Source organism: Chrysemys picta, chromosome 5 (assembly GCF_011386835.1).
Source record: "Chrysemys picta bellii isolate R12L10 chromosome 5, ASM1138683v2, whole genome shotgun sequence".
In the NCBI taxonomy this organism is placed as follows: Eukaryota; Metazoa; Chordata; order Testudines; family Emydidae; genus Chrysemys; species Chrysemys picta.
In genome coordinates, this window is record NC_088795.1 from 118480536 (window position 1) to 118499646 (window position 19111).

At 43.3% G+C, this 19111-nt stretch overlaps 1 protein-coding gene across 20 annotated transcripts in view; it reads right to left on the reverse strand.

Moving 5' to 3' along the window:
• JAKMIP1 (janus kinase and microtubule interacting protein 1) overlaps positions 1 to 19111 on the reverse strand; it is a 254195-nt gene that overhangs the window by 160964 nt on the left and 74120 nt on the right. For 15 of the 20 annotated variants that reach the window (XM_065598214.1, XM_065598216.1, XM_065598213.1 and 12 more), the window contains one exon: positions 9366 to 9562. The exons of 3 other annotated variants lie outside the window; for them this stretch is intronic. The gene's annotated coding sequence lies outside the window, so the exon portion shown is untranslated. Of the gene's footprint in view, positions 1 to 9365; positions 9563 to 11626; positions 11735 to 17319; positions 17434 to 19111 lie in introns of all 20 variants that reach the window. 2 more of the 20 variants (XM_065598206.1, XM_065598208.1) reach the window with 2 other exon arrangements.

Genomic DNA, 19111 nt, shown 5'->3' on the forward strand with positions numbered 1-19111 from the left:
CCAAATTTAACATAAAATATAGGTTCTATAAAAAGCTTTCACACGACCAATAGAAACATTTTTGTGAATTAAACAAGAGATCTACTAGAAAGCTGTATCCTTATGCCAATAAGATATGGCACCCTGAAGTGTCTGATTGCAAAACTTCACTATTGTGCTAAAGGACAAGAACCTGAAAATGAAACTAGATTATTTTCATTGTCCAAGCTGATTGTTATACAAAAAAAATATATACAAAATAGTGAAAAGAAAATTATATTTTTAAAATGCTTTTAGATCAAGACTTCACTTGTAATACAAGGTTGACTTTTTTTTTTTTTATTAAACATGCTTATATGATGATCTCCCAGTAGTGGATGTAGATTGTGTTTTGTTTTTTGTTTGTTTGGTTGGCTGTTTTTGTTGTTGTTGTTGTTGTTGTTTTGCTGGACAGCCCTAGTAGTGTTTTTTTTTTAAACTGTTCTGAAAACCAAAAACTCATGGCACTTATGTAAATGTTTCTCTGCAATTTTAAACCTGGTGCATTCTAATTTTATTTAAGAATAATCATATATAAATATAAACATTTCTTCAAACTTTTCATTTAAATAGTCACGTCCCACTTCATCCTATCCTTATAAAACTACACATGTACCTCAGCTCACACCATCCCTACTCTCAATAACTTACATGTAGGACAAATAATATTCAATAATTATTAAAATTTTCAAGCCTTGAATTTACATCTTTTGGAAATCACGTTTACCATCTAGAATATGCCAGAAAGATTAAAGACACATTCATATAATAGTTACTATTAGTAGTTTTACTAGTGTGGACATTGAGCCTGAGAGGAAAAAAAAACTGAGCCTCTTGACTTCCTGTCTCCCCTTCCTTGACTGTTTATGGCACAGAAAGCAATACAAGTGGTTCATACTTTCTCTTCTGTATGAATATACAAGTAGCTTGATAGTACTCTGAAGATCCACTATCTTTAATACGGGACCATAAGTCTCAGTCAGTGATATGAAGTAGAACATTTTATGGCCACAGAAGCTGCTGGTTATGTAAATCTTCCTTTTTGTTGTTGTGTTTGTTTGTTCACAATACACATCAACATCCAACACGGAGATGAATTCTTGTAAGTCACTCAGCATAACATTGCTTAACTTATCTCACCAAGAACACTTCTACGGCTACACTTATCTAACTGTGAAGTGTATGCTGAAACTGTGCCAGCACTTGTACAGCCACCCAACCCTACTGCCTTTCTAGCAAAGCCCTGTGCTTAGAAGGTAGAAAAAGCTCCCCAGATATTAACACACTGCACTATTACTTTGCTGTACTTGGAGAGTTTCTGGGCTCTACAAGGTAGGGAAAGTAGCTCAAAGTAGCTGAGAGCTTGTCAGATTACAGAGTTTTATAAATACATTATAAAAATAAACTATTACATCTTTGTTTTTAATGCAAAAATCAACATTTTATTTAGGATTTTTTAAGATGTACCAAAAGGGGAGAAAAAGTAATTTTGGCAAATTTCCGCATTTGTGAAACTGTGCAACAGGTAGCAGTGGAGAAAGCCACGCTGAAAAATACCTGGCTTTCCAAACTGCAGATGCTGGGAGACAGAATTTTCCAGGGAAAAGATCAGCCTTCCACAAAAGTAAAACACACACACAGTTTTGTGGCAGTGTTGCAAAGTTCTCTTTTTCTATCCACCCCAAACTCAAGAACAGATGCACTAACAGTTTGGAATTCTCATGCATTTCTGTTCCCATTTCTATCCTTGTCACATAGACCTGCTGGAGCTTTAAAAATCCACATGTCCCACAGGGTGAATTTCCAAGAAGTCAATATTATTCAGTGAAATTCACCAGGATAAGTGAAATTAAAACTTCATTACTCACATGAGTAGTTTTTCTAGCATCATCATGAAAAGCCAAATTCATTTGGACGATGTATACAAGATAAAATGTTTAAAAGCACCTAACCAACTTAGATGCCTAAGTCCCATTTTGAAAAGACACTTAAACTCCTAAGTCCCATGGAAAGCTATGAAAAGGGTCAATAATCAAAACACACGCACAATAGTCAAGAAAGCAGGTATAATGCTACAGAGTGGATTTATTTAAATAAGGCAATTTAAACCATGATTTAAATCACCAAGTGGAAAGTCTTTATTTAAATCAATTTTAATCAACTTTTCCATTTTTACTTGTTATTTTCTAAAAATGGCACATTGTCATTGGTTGAGATCATGTTTAAATGGTATGATTTACAACTAAATAAAGTTTTTGCACTACATTTGGTAAATATTTTTGCTACCTAGGAGCGTACATTGTAACCATATACATTTATTTAAGCAATTCTAGAGCTTACTATTTTCAGATTCTTATTAATTGTACATTTTGGTATGTTAGAAAATGGAGAATGATATATTATTATATAATTAATTTTTTGCTCATGATTTGTGTCAAACTGCATTAGGATGGGAACTGGAATTTAATTACACACACAAAACAGCATCCAAAATTTAGGTTTTTTTTATTAAACAAAACAACCTTAAATGTTTTGGGTACATAAACGCCTCTTATTGAAACATGTTTCACATTTACAACTAAATGAGTTATTAAAACAGAGGAATTAACTGCAGTCACTGAATTAAGCTGATTATTTCAGTTCAGTAGCTGATCTTAATGAGATACATGATGGTGTTTCCTGGAGTCAGAGGCCGGGTCCCAACATCTGTGATGATTTTGCCAGTCTCTTGCACCCCACAGCACAGCCCCTGAGTCCCCAGGAGGATCAAAGCAAGGTGCTTTTAATACAATACATGACCTATTGTGCCACATTTATAAAGTTCAAGCTCAAAAGTTAGATGTTTCTCCCCAATTCTGTATATAGAAAAGCAGCCCCTTTAACTCAAAGTTTTTGGTCATAAAGGTCATGAATTCAGCATATTTATTTTTTATTTAAATGTTTCAAAAGATAATAAGTTTAGACCATAACATATTCTGTCTTAAATTCAGATTTCATTTTAAAACTGGTTTTTAAAAGAAAAAAATATATAATTTAAATAAACTCAAAAAATTCAATTTAAATTAAAAAAAATCAGATTTTTTTTAATTTTTTTTTTTAATCTACCGTGTAATGCAGGGGCATGCACAGTTATAAACATTTAAGGCTTTTGGAGGGGCACATTCTGTGCCCTCCCTTTCCCCCCCCCCACAGGCCCAGGGCCAGAGGAGCTCGCTTTCCCCACGCGGGCCAGAGGAGCTCTGTACCCCTGCCGATTACTGGGGGGTCTATGCCCCTGCTTGCCCCCCTTATGCATGCCCCTGCTATAATATTAACCTCCAGGTCTTATTTTTTTAATGCTGAATTCCTATTACAATCAACATGTGAATAATTTCCAGTGGCCATTTTCATTAAGAAAAGGAGAAGTATTTATACTATTAAAGTTGATTACAGCCAGATTTGGGAAAATACTGAAAGGAAGAATTCATGAACCATCTTTTGATTAGAACCATAGAATCATAGACTCTCAGGGTTGGAAGGGACCTCAAGAGGTCATCTAGTCCAACCCCCTGCTCAAAGCAGGACCAATTCCCAACTAAATCATCCCAGCCAGGGCTTTGTCAAGCCGGGCCTTAAAAATCTCCAAGGAAGGAGACTCCATCACCTCCCTAGGGTAACGCATTCCAGTGCTTCACCACCCTCCTAGTGAAATAGTGTTTCCTAATATCCAACCTGGACCTCCCCCATTGCAACTTTTCTTTGAAACCATAAATTTGCTTTGAAACCACTTGTACCCTCCGCCCACTTGCTTTCCTTGAGCAATCACACAATAATAATAGCCAGCTCTTATATAGCGCTTTTCATCGGTAGATCTTAAAACGCTTCATATTCTAAGGTGACGTCCAGACTACCCGCCGATTTGGCGGGTAGTAATGGATCTATCGGGGATTGATATATCACGTCTCGTCTAGATGCGATATATTAATCCCCGAACGCGCTCCCGTCAACTCCAGAATTCCACCAGGGCGAGCGGCGGTAGTGGAGTCGACGGGGGAGCCGCAGCCGTCGATCCCGCACCGTGAGGACCCGAGGTAACTCGAAATAAGACACATCTACTTCAGCTACGCTATTCCCATAGCTGAAGTTGCGTATCTTACATCGACCCCCACCCCCCAGTGTAGACCAGCCCTAATATATTTATTCTCACAAGCTCCTAGTGAGGTAGGGAAGTACTATTATTGCCATTTTACAGATGGGGAAAGGAGGTGGAAAGAGGGGGAAGTGAATTGCCCAGCATCACACAGAAAGTCTGTCATGGAGTGGCAATTGAACTTGGGACTTTGAAGTTCTAGGCTAATGCCCTAAGCACTGACCTATCCTTTCTCTCTGAATTTTGTAAAATTTTGTTTGCAAGAATATCTCCATAATGGGAAAGTGCTGTGAATGCTCATGCAAATGTGTATATTCATATAAGCAGTCATTTATGAATATGTTTCATGCAGCCTTTTTAACAGGTCTTTTGGATTTCAGAGTCGTTGACTCAAGGAACAAAGACCACGTGACTGACTAACCTGTCTGTTAAGACAAGACAAGTAGCAACCTACTGATGGTGAGTATTTAAAGCAACAGCCATAGCAACAGTTCACAAGAAATTCACAGGATGAAATACCTCTGCACAAACCTTTCACAGAATAATACCAAACAAGCAATTTTGTAAAAGGTGAAGCTTGTTCATGGATAATTTGCAAACAGGAAAAAAAAGACAAATTTGTCAAATACGCTGGTCATTGCAAATAGTTTTCTCAACTCTAATTGCAACATGTGTCTTAGACACAGAGCCAGCTGTACAAGGTAATCGGTCTAAATCAATTTGCTAATCTATGTTCAACTCTTGCTTTTCAGATGAGTAAGAACAGCATGGACTCAAGGATAAAGAGTATCTTTAAATAGCATTGCCTATGAGATTTAAAATCAGAAAGCTTTTGCTTCATCGGAAAACTAGTTTTGAAATGCAGCATTATTTTGCCTTCCTGCAAGTCAGCATCATCCATTTTTTATTATTGGCTTTTGCTTACAAAAATCATCCCATTATGTCTACCTGTGACCTAAGTTTGATCCTTATGCAATTCATCATGAGGAGCTAAATCACATTGCGCGGCCCCGAGCAAATGCAGCTCATGCCTTCCTATTACAAACTAGAAAGGATTTGGGGTCACATTAGTTTATCATTTCCTATATAATAACTTTATTAGCTAAAACAACTCTCTATTCCATATTAAGCTAATTATGTTAATGAATGTTTAATAATCTTCGATCTTGCACATTTTTTCACTAGTTACATGTGTTTATAATTATCTAGCTTTAGTGAAGCATTTAAATGTAAGATATTAATGAACTACCAATTAGCTGTACTTATGTGTCATACAAGACAATCAAACAGTACCCCAATAGGCCCTAAGGCACGTTCTTTGCTTCACATTTCTACTTCACTATTTTCTTCTTCAAGCAAGTTCTCAATTAAAATGGTCACCCATTGTACAGATGTTATTTCCTGTAGCCCTTTTTTTTTTTTTTTACAGGGGGTCAGATTTATCCTCCCATGAGGAAAAAGCCACCAGAAGGGGAAACTCTGTGCTTCACTTTGTGAAGTTCTCAACACAATGAAGGGGTTTGGTGACAGTGGAGGTGGCAGAGCTTTTGGCATGCAAACCTTAAAAGATCCATGGGGAAAGGAGGTCCAAAACTCCCCTCCCTCTCACCCCCTGAGTATGTAACCACTGCCTAATAAGCCTTGCTGATATTAGCCACTCCATCCTTTGAGTCAGACTTCTCCCTCATAGGAGAAGGGACCTTGCAGTGTGGAAATTAATATTGCTTCCAGAATCAGTTACTATCTCTGCTTTGCCACTTGCATCTTTGATGATCTAAAAAGAAGTAAACCATGTAAAGTGGCTGCTACCTGGCCCTCCTGATGCAGGCAGCCTTATTCCCATAACAATACTGTAGAAGAGATGAGGTAAATTTGAGAGCAGGAGCAGATGAGCGGATGGAGCTAAGCTGTTGGCCCCACCCATTTTCTACTGACTTCTTCTACCTTGTTCCTGTGTAAACAGAAGGGAACATCCAGTGCTCAAATCTCTACAGCAGGTACCATTTACACAAATGGTCCATATACATGACCATTCTCTGACATGTAGAAATCCAGGTCTGGATTCCTATGCATCATAAATACACAAAGGTCACCTGATGGACCAGAAAAGTCTTTGTCAAGTAAGTTTAGCATCTGAATGAGACCAAACAAATTCAAACTTTTCTGCTGCCATTGCAGCTCCTATGCCAGCATCCCTCCCTGTTCCTGAAGTAAAAGCCTTTTACTAAAGGGCATGGCTGGAATACCAGTGTGCTTTGATGAACTCCAGATTTTGAAACAGCCCCCAGAGACTGTTGACAGTCAGTGTAAAACAGGCTGGCATGCACATTTTAACACCAGATTGTCATCTGCTCTCTTTAAAATCCAGTATTTCCCCACTAGCTTCAGCAGCCAGAAAGGAGGTGGGTCCAAAGAACAGGTTGTGGAACTAAATTCTCCCAATATATACTGAATGTCAGTGAACATCACTAGTCTAGACAAAAGCAGAGATGACCTAACCTCTATGTCCTCAAGATGTTGCTGGACTACCACTGACAAACATCTCCGGTTGTCATCTGATCCATTTCCTCTGCAAAGTATCAGGACAGTTCCTCACCATGGGAAGTACTCTGCTTAGTCACAGAGGAAACAACTTGAACTGAGCAGGTATGGAGTAAATCTGCAGCTGAAGATTTTGCAGTTCCTAGAGCAAAGGCAAAGAACCTCCCCTTTCCCTCCTGCACAGCCACCATGCAAGATCTTTAAAAACAGTGTCAGTAACATGCAGTTGATAGCCAGCTCTACATCTCTTATGGCAGATGTAAAACAGCACCTTCTCCCTAACAGAGATCAGTGCCTACAGAAAGTGCAACTGGCTAAAGATGAACCCAGACAGACAGCGGTGATGTCAGTAGGATAAAGGGAAGAGCTTTGAAGAACTTGTCTCCTTCATAAATTCCCACACTAAGATCTCAAAATGTATGTTTAAGAATAATCTAGGAAACATACACAAGAAACAATTGATCTTAAGAATGATTGCATTTGCCAAAGCTAAATTATTTTAGTTCATTAATAACGGATGCACCAATATTATGTTTTATCATGCCCCATACAGCTTTACTTTTGGAGTTGCGAAGTCCCAAATCTAGCATTGCCACTTATTATGTAACCCTGGGTAAGTCAGTTATTTGCTTTATAGGAAAATTAGCTGCCTACGCAGGAGTGCTATGTGGATTAATTTTTTCATGTTTGTACAACCCTGAATATACGAATATCTCCTGGCTGCGTACCCTTGGAACCTACACTTTCAGTATTGAAATTTAAAAACAAGAAAATGGGGGGTGGGATGGAAGAGGAAATGTGTGTGCATGTGTGAGACAGAGTGAAAGAAAAAATCTTTCCACCACTAATGGCAAGATAGGCAACACCACCTTCACACTGGAAACAAGTAAGCAAGTAAGGCATGAGAGAAAGAGGCTGGATAACAATAAAGTGTTTTAACCAGATGTAATGTTTCTGAAGCATTTAGAATTTACAAAAAAAATTATATAATCAATTTAAATAACTAGCAAGAGGCCAGTAAATGAGAACTAAAAACCTCCAGGAATGAAGAAAAGACTGGGAAATCTCTTATTTATGATCCGAGTAAGCCAGTTAGACACAATCAAAAATTAAAATAGGAACAAGATGTTACATGACCGGGGGAGTATTTTGTAAAAATATTTATTTCTGATTGTTTTGGTTATCCCCTTGTTTTATTCTTCACTTTCCTCTCTACTCTTTGTCTCTCCATCTTATTTTCAACCGTATGTTATTGAAGCCCAATGAGTCACTTCCCTCAATGCTCTACACTTAGGCTGTGCCTATACTATGTGCAAGGGGTGCGATTCCCCTGCTCAGGTTCACATACTCACGCTAACTCTCGTCAAGCTAGTGAGAGTATAAATAGCAACGTAGCTAGCAGAGGCACAGCTGAGTTGTGCCTAGTACAAATCTGCCGGAAACCAGACGCTCAGCTGTGCCTCCACTGCCGGTACCTATGTTAAAACAGCTACATTTCTATAGTAGAACTTCAGAGTTACGAACTGACTGGTCAGCCACAGACCTCATTTGGAACTGGAAGTACACAATCAGGTAGCAGAGACACACAAAATAAAGCAAATACTGCAAATACTGTACAGTACAGTAGTGTGTTAAACATGAAACTACTAAAAAAATATAGGAAAAGTTTAAAAAAGATTTGACAAGGTCAGGGGTGGCTCTTTGTTTTTTGCTGCCCCAAGCACGGCAGTCAGGCACCCTTCGGCGGCACACCTGCGGGCGGTCCGCGGTCACACGGATTCGGTGGCATTTCTGCAGGTGATCTGCCGGTCCCGCGGCTTCAGCGTACCCGCCGCTGAATTGCCGCCAAAACTGCGGGACCAGCAGACCTCCCGTAGGCACGCCGCCTAAGGCCGCCTGACTGCTGCCCTTACGGCGACTGGCAGGCCGCCCCCCGTGGCTTGCCGACCCAAGCACGCACTTGCTGCGCTGGTGCCTGGAGCCGTCCCTGGACAAGGTAAGGAAACTGTTTCTGTGCTTGTTTCATTTAAATTAAGATGGTTAAAAGCAGCATTTTTCTTCTGCATAGTAAAGTTTCAAAGCTATATTAAGTCAATGTTCAGCTGTAAACTTTTGAAAGAACAACCATCACATTTTGTTCAGAGTTACAAACAACCGCCATTCCCGAGGTGTTCGGAACTCTGAGGTTCTACTGTATTTATTCTCTCGCTAGCTCAATGAGAGCTAGCATAAGTATCACAAGCAGGGGACTCTCAGCCCTAGTTCACAGTGTAGTGCAGACACAGCCTAAGTTAAACTAGCAAAGTAGATGGGTCTAAAACTTCATGCAAGAAAACAAGCCTGAAAAAGCACTCTTCGGGGGCAAATTGCTTGATTTATAAAGAAAATGAATTAAAAGGTAGAAATGGTAGGACAGCATGCCTAGGAGAAACTCTGTTCAGTTTGATTCAGTTAAAACTTCCTTACTGAACACACAATCAAAGGCTCTATCTAAACAGCATTAGAATAACACTAAGACAGCAATGGTTTTTGTTGTTTTTTTGAATGCAGGGTGGGGTTGTGTCTCATTCTCAAACACACCAAAAATAAAAGTCTGCATCATATATTTGGAATAAAGTTGTCTATAGTTTTACATCTAAAAAATGTACACATCTATAACATGCTAGCAATGCCATACCTTTCTCTGGTCCACAGGCTTCCAAGACAGTTGTGTCCTATTTAAAGATGAAAATATGTAGAGTGGACCATGCAAGTAGATGAATTACTGAATATTCAAGTATGGGACATTTTCCCCCTCAACTGTGATTTCTATTGATTCATCCTCTTCTTCTTCTTCTTCAATAAAGAGAAAATCCTGCACAGTATTAGTGACGTCTGTCAAAACACAAAAGAACAAAGATATAATCTAAACCATCCTGCTTCACTATATGACATAAGTGGCATCAGTATTGTCTAAAGATATGTAGACTGTAAGAATGACAGTGGAAAAGGCTTTATTTTAAACAGTTGCTACATGTGGTGGCCTCTTCTTGTGCTATCAAATTAAACGGAGTATATCATTTCCTTTTTAAGTCATAATATAAAGTCATTAGTCACACAGATTGTCCAGCATCGTCCCTGTTACTATATACCAGCATAGACGTTTCTAACTACCAGAAAATAAATGTAGGTAATCTTACAAGTAGAAAATGATGTCAGATCAGACACCTTATTGCTGATACACAGTATAGCATAGATTAATCTGATGTAAAATATCCTCATGTACAGAAAATGTGTGTTACAAACACAGTGTTCTTTTAACAAAGATAGCTATGGAGGCAGCCAAATTAAAAGATTTGGTCAAATTACCAATCATGCATATTGCTTAACTTTGCTTCGTTCTTAGACTTCCTAAACACCCACAGGAAAACCCTAAAACATAGTGGGGGTACAGGAAAGGTAAACCATTAAAAGGCTGATATATATACTTCCAAAGTAGTCACCAGCAGTCTCCACTCCTGGTGTGAATTTTGGGCTACACTATTGTTCACTGGGTGTAGAAGGGTACAGAAGCAGGGCACCAGAGATTCCAACTCTATTCTCCACAGGACAGAATCCACTTCAGTTGATCCATCTGAAATTGGTATCAGCTGAAATCCCTGATTTATAAACTCCAGTAACAATGTGCCTCCCAGAATGCAGTCATTATTCATCTTGGGGGGCAATAATATTAGACACTAATGTGGGATTGATTGTTAACATGAAACACGATAGCAATGAGTTGAAGCTTGCATTCCTAGCAACCAAGATAACATATTCTGAGCATTTACAACAGTAGACGTGTTTAGTGACTAACAGACCCATAGTAGCAGAACAGGAAGCTCAGGGTTATGGCGCTGAGCATTTGGTTAGGGACAAGGCTCCTAGGCACGAGGATATAACAGGTAAAATGGTTCTGTTCTGATAGCATGCAGACAGTGATGTAGATTGAAAACAACTAGGATTCAGTGTGCAGGCTATGCTGCTAATCTAAAGGCCACATGCATCTGTGTGTTCTTGCAGCAGGGAATATATTCATTCCCTGACTGGGGTTAAAATTATGCCATGGTGGAGAGGTTGAGTCTGGTTTCCAAAACACCCAGTGGTTTGTAGAGGACTGAGTCTTTCTTTTTCGGATTAGGCATCCATCAACCAGCTCAGGTGCAACCCTAAGCACCCCTCAAATTTCAACTGGCAAAGGATTCACTGTTCTGTAACAGCAACTCCTCTTAGGCCCGACAAACTCATTAAACCCCACATGCTACTTTCTTAGTACAGTATTCATCTAAAAGAGATTGTGTGAGGAGTCTAATAAAAAGCTTATATCATACTGACCTTCATAATCATTGTGAGATGTATGTATAGATCCTATTTAAGGAGTTGTGTGTACGTACTGAAAATATGTATAATGACTGTGTCTCAGGCAGAATGACAAACAGGTTTCATGCAGTCATGTGTAAACTATGCATTCTAAGTCAATACAGTGGAAGCCCCACCTGCATACACAGTAAACAGGAGTACGTGAAGACACCTTGGAGCCAGCACTGCAGGAAAGAAACCGCAGAGGGTCAGCCCAGCTCTGGGGATAAGTACAGTGAGCTTTGAGGTAGAAGAGGAAGGCAGAAGGACACCTTTTTTGTCCATCACTGAGGGACCAAAAAGGACAGGGCTTTTTGCATCCACGAACAGTGGATCCCAGACAGGTGGGTTGGTGACCATGGGGGCTTGCTTTAGGTGAGAAACTATCTTAGTCAAGGATTTTAGCCTGTTAAAATTGAGTTTCGAGGCATGTTATACTTTTGATTTTGTATCATAAATTTATGACTGTTTCACTATTGATATATTTCAGGGCTGTAATGTTATAAAGGACTTTATCCTGCATTGTGCCAGTCAAGCTATGTGTACACTGTCACAGCTTACCTGGCAACTTCTGAGAGCGTCAAGTGACAGGGGCTGGATCCCGCAGGGAGCACGCTGAGGAGTTGGGGGTTGGTGTGTGTCTATCACTCTGCACAGAGAGGCCGAGGCCTGCAGAGACATGAACGTTAGGGCTTGTGTGTGGCCAGAGGCTGTTGGTTTCAGGGAGCTGAGCTACAGCAGGCACAGACAAGCCTGCTTCATGCTGAGGGCTGGTAGTGGTGAGGTACCTCACATCCCTTGATACCCCTAGGGAGAGTCCCAGGTAGATTCTTTTTTGGACTAGGCATCAACCAACTGTCCCAGATTGATGAGGTCTGGATTCATGCAAGCACCTCAACCCCCTATGTAAGACTTGATTTCCCATCACACTAGTTTGCTGTTTAGGCCCTTTCGTCAGTTTTGGGGGGCCAATTTTGACCTTGCTAAATTCATGAGTATGGCCTTTTGAGGATTTCACGGTGTTTCCAACAACATATCTATTGATGGTCTTCAATAAACGTAGAGTGCGATGAAAATATTAGCTAAAATAAATACAAAATAGACCCTGAAAAATCTGGGAGCTGATTTACATTACAGACATGACAGTTACCTTTTCTGTACTTGGTGTTCTTCGAGATGTGTTGCTCATGAATATTCCACAATAGGTGTGTGTGCTCTCCACGTACACTGGTGCCGGATGTTTTTCCCCTAGTAGTACCCATAGGGGAGCGCTCCAGCGACCCCTGGAGTGGCACCTCCATGGTGCAATATAAGGGGCGCTGCACGCTCCCCCACCCTCAGTTCCTTCTTGCCAGACAACTCCGACAGAGGGGAAGGAGAGTGGGATGTGGAATAGACATGAGCAACACATCTTGAAGAACACCAGTTACAGAAAAGGTAACTGTCTTTTCTTCTTTATGTGATTGCTCATGTGTACTCCACAATAGGTGATTCCAAGCTATATCTGTTGGAGGTGGGTAGGAGTTCACAAACTCTCGGGACGGAGCACAGCCCTGCCAAACCCAGCATCCCTCCCTGGTCTGGGAGACAATCACATAATGCGAGGTGAACGTGTGAACAGAAGACCATGTGGCAGCCCTGGAAATGTCCTGAATGTGGACATGGGCTAAAAAGGCAGTGGACGAGGATGAGCAGACCTTACACTCGACAGCGGAGGGATTCCCGCCAGGTCATAACAGGTACGGATGCACGAGATGATCCAGTTGGAGAGCCGCTGAGTGGAGATCAGCCGACCCCTCATGCGTTCGACCAAGGATATGAACAGCTGCGAAGACTTCCTGAACGGCTTAGTCTGTTCCAGGTAAAAGGCCAGAGACCATTTCACATCCAGAGTATGGAGGTGGTGCTCCTCACCGGATGCATGGGGCTTGGGGCAGAGGACTGGCAGGAAAATGTCCTGACCAATGTGGTAGGCGGAGACCACCTTCTGGAGGAACGAAGGATATGGGCGGAGCTGGACCTTATCCTTATGAACACCGTATATGGGGCTTCGAGGTCAGGGCCCTGAGTTCTGAGACCCGTCTAGGAGATGTGATCGCCACCTGGAAGGCTATCTTCCACAAGAGGTGCAACAAGGAGCATGTAGCTAACGGCTCAAAGCAGGGACCCGTCAACTGGCCAGCACCAAGTTCAGGTCCCATTGCAGAATTGGGGGCCTAATGTATGGGAAGAGACGATCCAATCCCTTAAGGAACTGGCCAGTCATAGTGTGGGTGGAAGGCCAATATGGCCGCCAAGTGCACCTTGACGGATGAGAGCGCCAGGCCTTGAGCTCTAAGGTGAAGGAGATAGTCTAAAATGAGCTGGATCGGGGCAGCCATGGGGGAAAAGCCCCACTCAGCTGCCCATCGGGAAAACTGAGACCACTGAGACGCATGGAGGGTTGCCTACTTTCCAAGAGGACGCGCTGAACCCCTTCCGAGCACATCCTTTCCTCCCAGCCTAACCATTGAGAAGTCACGCCGTGAGGTGGAGTGCCGCTAGGTTGGGATGGAGGCGGCGGCCCTGGTCCTTGGAGAATAGGTCCAAGCAGGACAGCAATGGCCACGGTGGGGAGACCACCAGGCTTGTGAGGGTCCTGTACCAATATTGCCTGGGCCACACCGGGGCAATCAGGAGGACCCGAGCCCTGTCCATCTTTATCTTTTCCAGGACCTTGCCGATCAGCAGGAATGGGGGGAAAGCATAGAGAAACTGGCCTGACCAGGGTAGGAGGAAGGCATCGGAGATAGCGCCCAGTCCCAGGCCTCCCCCTCCCCCCGAGCAGAACCGGGGACATCAACGGTTCTGCCGAATCGTGAACATGTTCACCTGGAGAATTCCCCACTTTTGGAACACTCTGTGCACAACCTCTGGGTAGGGAGACCACTCGTGCTGAGAGGAGAAGTCCCGGCTCAAGCAATCCGCCCGCGAGTTCCAGGCACCCGGTAGGTGGTAAGACTATAGGCAAATGTCATGGTCCATACAGAAGTCCCACAGCCTGAGGACTTCCAGGCATAGGGCAGAGGATCGGGCCCTGCCTTGCCTCCTGCCCTCCAGGTGCGAGCGGAAGATCACGCACACCAGCCGGACCGCCCTGAGTTCCTTGACGTTTATGCGGAGGGCCAGCTCCTGTGCAGACCACAGACCTTGGGTCTGAATGTCCCCCACATGGGCTCCCCACCCCAGGTGATGATGCATCGGACACCGGTTCCATCGAAGTAGGCCTGCCTCTGAATGGGACCCCTTGGAACATGTTTCCCGGGGAGAACCACTATTGTAGGGAGGTGATCACCGTCTGGGGCACAGTGAGGACCTTGTCCATCCTGTCTCTGGCCTGGGAGAACACAGAGGCCAACCAGAGTTGGAGGGGCCTCATTCTGAGTCTGGCATGGCGAACCACATATGTGCACGCCGACATGTGACCCAGGAGCTGGAGACACGCTCTGGCTGTTGTCACTGGAAACCTTGTGACTGTGTCGATGAGCCCTTTCAGGGTCTCGAACCTGTCCGGTGAGAGGGAGGCCCTGGCTGATGTGGCATCCAGGACTGCCCTGATAAACTCTATACGCTGTACTCGGACTAATGTGGACTTGGTGTCGTTCACCAATAGGCCCAGAATGGCGCACATGGACAGGAGGAGCGCCACGTGATCCCACATCTGCGACTGGGAGCTGCCCTTGATCAGCCAGATAGGGGAAGATCTGGACCTCATGGCGTGTGAGGTAGGCCGCCACCACAGACATACACTTTGTGAATATCCTGGGGGCATGGACAGGCCAAACGGGAGGACCGTAAATTGGTAGTATTCCTGCCCAACCATGAAACAAAGGAAGCGCCTCTGCCCCTCGAATATATGGATGTGAAAGTACACATCCTGCAGATCGAGGGCAGCATACCAGTCCCCAGGATCCAAGGAGGGGATGATGGAGGCCAGAGAGACCATGCGGAACTTGAGCTTCACCATTAACTGGTTCAGGCCTCACAGGTTCAGGATGGGCCTGAGCCCCCCTTTGGCCTTCGGGATAAGGAAATAGCAGGAGTAGTACCCCTTGCGTTTGAACTCCACTGGCACCACCAAGGAGCCGACCCACCTCCTGCTCGAGCAGAGCCTCGTGAGAGGGGTCCCCCAGGAGGGATGGGGGCAGAGGTAAACTGGAGGGTGTAGCCCCAGTAGATGGTGCTGAGGACCCATCGGTCCGAGGTCAGCCGTGACCACTCCGGGAGAAAAGCACACAACCACTTGGAGAAGGGAAGCTTTATTGTGAGTTGATCCCTGATGCAAACTGGGCGTCCCGTCAAAACTGCCATTTCCCCACCTGTTTGCCCTTGGAGTACCCAGGCTGGGGGGCAGACAGGGACTGCCTTTGCAGGCGTTTCTTATAGTCCTGCGACTTTTTATAAGAACTGCCCAGCATGGGTCTAGCCTCTCCCCCAGTTTTGCTCCGGTGCTGCGGCGGAGAAGGCCTCTTCTCAGCCATCTTGGCGTGCCCCGCGGATGGAGAGCGGTGCCGACTGGTAAACGGCGCCGGGGGGGGTCACCACTCACCGACACTGTGATACCCAGTGCCGACTCGGAGCAACACTCTAGAGTTGGGGACAACGCCAACTCCATCAGGATGGCCCGGAGCTGAATGTCTCTCTCTCTTTTGGTCCAAAGACTGAACGACTTGCAAATCTTGCAGCAATCGCTGAGATGGGTTTCACCCAAACAGCATAAACAGTCCGTGTGCGGCATCAGTCACCTACAAGTGTCGCACGACTTAAAACCTGGAGCACGGGGCATGCCCCGGCCTGGGCGCACTAAACTAAACTTTAACTACAGGTACTACTACATTGAACGAACAAGAGTTCTGGAGGAGAGCTGCAAACAAGCTAGAGCAGAGCAGTTCCAAAGCACCTTCACTGGTGGCAAGAAGGAACTGAGGGTGGGGGGAGCGTGCAGCGCCCCTTATACCATGCCATGGAGGCGCCACTCTAGGGGTCATTAGGGGCACCACCCTAGGGGTAGTGCTAGGAGAAAAACTTCCGGCACCGGTTCATGTGGCGAGCACGCACACCTATTGTGGAATACACATGAGCAATCACTCGAAGAAGAAATAAGAAATACCAGATTCCGGAAGAGCATCACTAAGCTATTAGATCATCACATCAAGAGCATGCACCAGCAGCAAGAAGGATCAATAAAAGGGGAGCCTGATTTGCAGTTAATGAAGAAATCATTTTCAGCACCAGCGTAAGCAAACAGCCTCCATGCTTTGTGAAAACTAAAACCCAGAGGAGAAAGAGTTATGAAATGTGCATGGATCTGAAATGCCTTCTATAAGAATGCAATTAAGAAGAAAGTAATAAAAAGGAACACTGAAACAATATTGAAAGAGAGGACCTGCTCAGTTAAATATTGCTACAACAAGAACATCTAAGTTTTCAGGACAAGTACCTCTTTTCTTCCTGGCTAAACTTTCTTTTAAACTAAACTATCAACATTTCATGTTCCTCTTGATATTTTAAAACATGTAGTTAGGAGAAGAGACAGGAGGACTAAAGACTTGTCTACATGGTGTGTTAGGGTACGTCTTCACTTACCGGAGGGTCCGGCAGCAGGCAATCGATGTTCTGGGATCGATTTATCGCGTCTGGTTAAGACGCAATAAATCGATCCCGGCTCGATCCCGGAAGTGCTCGCCGTCGACGCCGGTACTCCAGCTCGCCGAGAGGAGTCCTGCCACGTCTGGACCCGCGCTAAGTTCGGACTAAGGTACTTCGAATTCAGCTACGTTATTAACGTAGCTGAATTTGCGTACCTTAGTCCGAAGTGGGGGCTTAGTGGGGACCAGGCCTTAGTCTTAATTAGAGGGGAGTAAATTCTAATGCACAATAGTGCATTGCACACTAGTGGACCCATGTGGACCCTGCAAGCACACACTAAAAGTTCCCTAGTGCACATGAATGTAGTAGCGTTTGAAACAGCACTACATTAATGTGCACTAGGGAACTTTTAGTGTGCATCAGCAGGGTTCACATGGGCCAGTTGCATGACATGCTAGGGCGCACTAGAATTTACACCTCTCCAGTGCAGACTAATGCACCATGTAGACAAGCTATAACTTGTACATTTGGGGCACAATCCTGCATGGTGCTGAGCACTTCCTGAAAAGCTCCATGTACCCACGACTTCCTGAAATCAGTAGAAATGAGTGGAGAACAGTAATCACCTTACAAGAAAGGTCCACAGCAGACTCGGAAACCTAGCTAGATCCATTTAACATGTGAACTGAATTTTCTCCTATGAAGTCCAAGTCTCCAAAAACCAATGAACACGAGATTTGCTGGAAAAGGGAAATTATAATTTAAAGATATGAAATGGTCTCCTAATATACAGGCATGAAAAAATGCTAACCAGTAACCAGACACAAATTAATAACACAAAGTAAGATCTGAATTAGAATTTGTATCCCCTTTTATGCTTCCCCAATATCTTCATCTTGCTTTTATAGCAGATGTCATTAACAATAAAAATAAAATATTCAGTTGTTGGGTCCAGTCCTCCAATCCTTAGTCACTTGAAGGGGACAACTAGTGAGTAACTATTGCTTGTGTAAGGACTACAAAATCAGGCCCTTCATAAATACATCAGATTGACAAACAACTGAATCTTAGTCACAATAATTAAGAAACAATCTTACAATTTTCAAACATAGCATTAAGCTTTCTGTCAGTTACTGAAGTGGTCCCAGAACACATTTCGGCCTTCTCTAAACTAAGGGTTTTTTAAAATGTGTTAGCTAACATATTTTAATTAAGTACTTTTAAAAAATGTATTAGCACGTAATGTAGACAGGGTTTGACACCTTTAATAATGTGTTGGCTTGTCCTGGACAACTCCAAACATCTACGCTAGGTGCTAATAAAACCCACATGCTTTAGACTTAAAAAATAAATTGTTGCAATACACAAAAGGGAGAGCAGCACTGGTGAGAAGGAATGGACTGAAGACTGCCAGGGTACCTGATAGTCTTCAAATAAGGGCCTGTCTACTCTTAAAACACTGCAGCTGTGCTGCTGTCGTGCTTCAGTGAAGATGCTACCTATGCCAATGGGAGGGCTTCTCCTGTCAGCGTAGGTAATCTATCTCCCCGAGAGGTGGTAGCTAGGTTAACGGGAGAATGCTCCCATAGACCTAGTGTTGTCTACCCTGAGGGTTAGATCAGTTTCACTGTCTTGTTCAGAGTTATACCGACCTAATTTCCTAGTGTACATCAAGTCTAAGTTAAGGGCTATCATACAGAGGATTGCTCTTCATGTCCACTGAAGACAGGACAAGTAGTAATTGCAGCAAGGGAGATTTAGGTTAGATATTAGGAAAATCTTCCTAACTAGAAGGATAGTTAAGTAGTGGAGTAGGTTACCAAAGAAGGTTGTGAAATCCCTATCACTGGAGGTTTTTCAGAATAGCTTAGACAAACACCTGCCAGGAATTGTCTAGGTATACTTGGTCCTCCTTCAGCATAGGGGGATGAACTAAATGACCTCTTGAGGTCCCTTCCAGCCCTACATTTCTATGATTTGCTTGAATCTAGGTCTCTGCATATGTTGTAAGATAAGTACCAAGAAAATCCCAGAAGGGTGTCAGTTATTAAGCATGTTCAGTAGGTCTCTTCAAGCCATACAGAAAGCCATCTATTATCAGTTGACAGTTCTGCATGTCCTACAGATTCCCAGCCTCAGAGCTGAGCCAATCTGAGCTCAGAGAGGAAATGGTATAAAGACAGGAGTTACTGAGGCCTACTCTAAACTTAAAAATTAGATCCACCTAGCTACATCACTCATACTGAGCATTGTCATTAGGTCAACCTAACCCCCCGCATAGATATGGCTAGGTCAACAGAATTCTTCCATCAACCTACCTACTACCTCTCCGAGAGATGGATTAACTACATCATTGGAAAAGCCCTTTTGTCGATGTAGGAAGCACTGTAGCTATGTTGCTGTAGTGTAGACATGCCT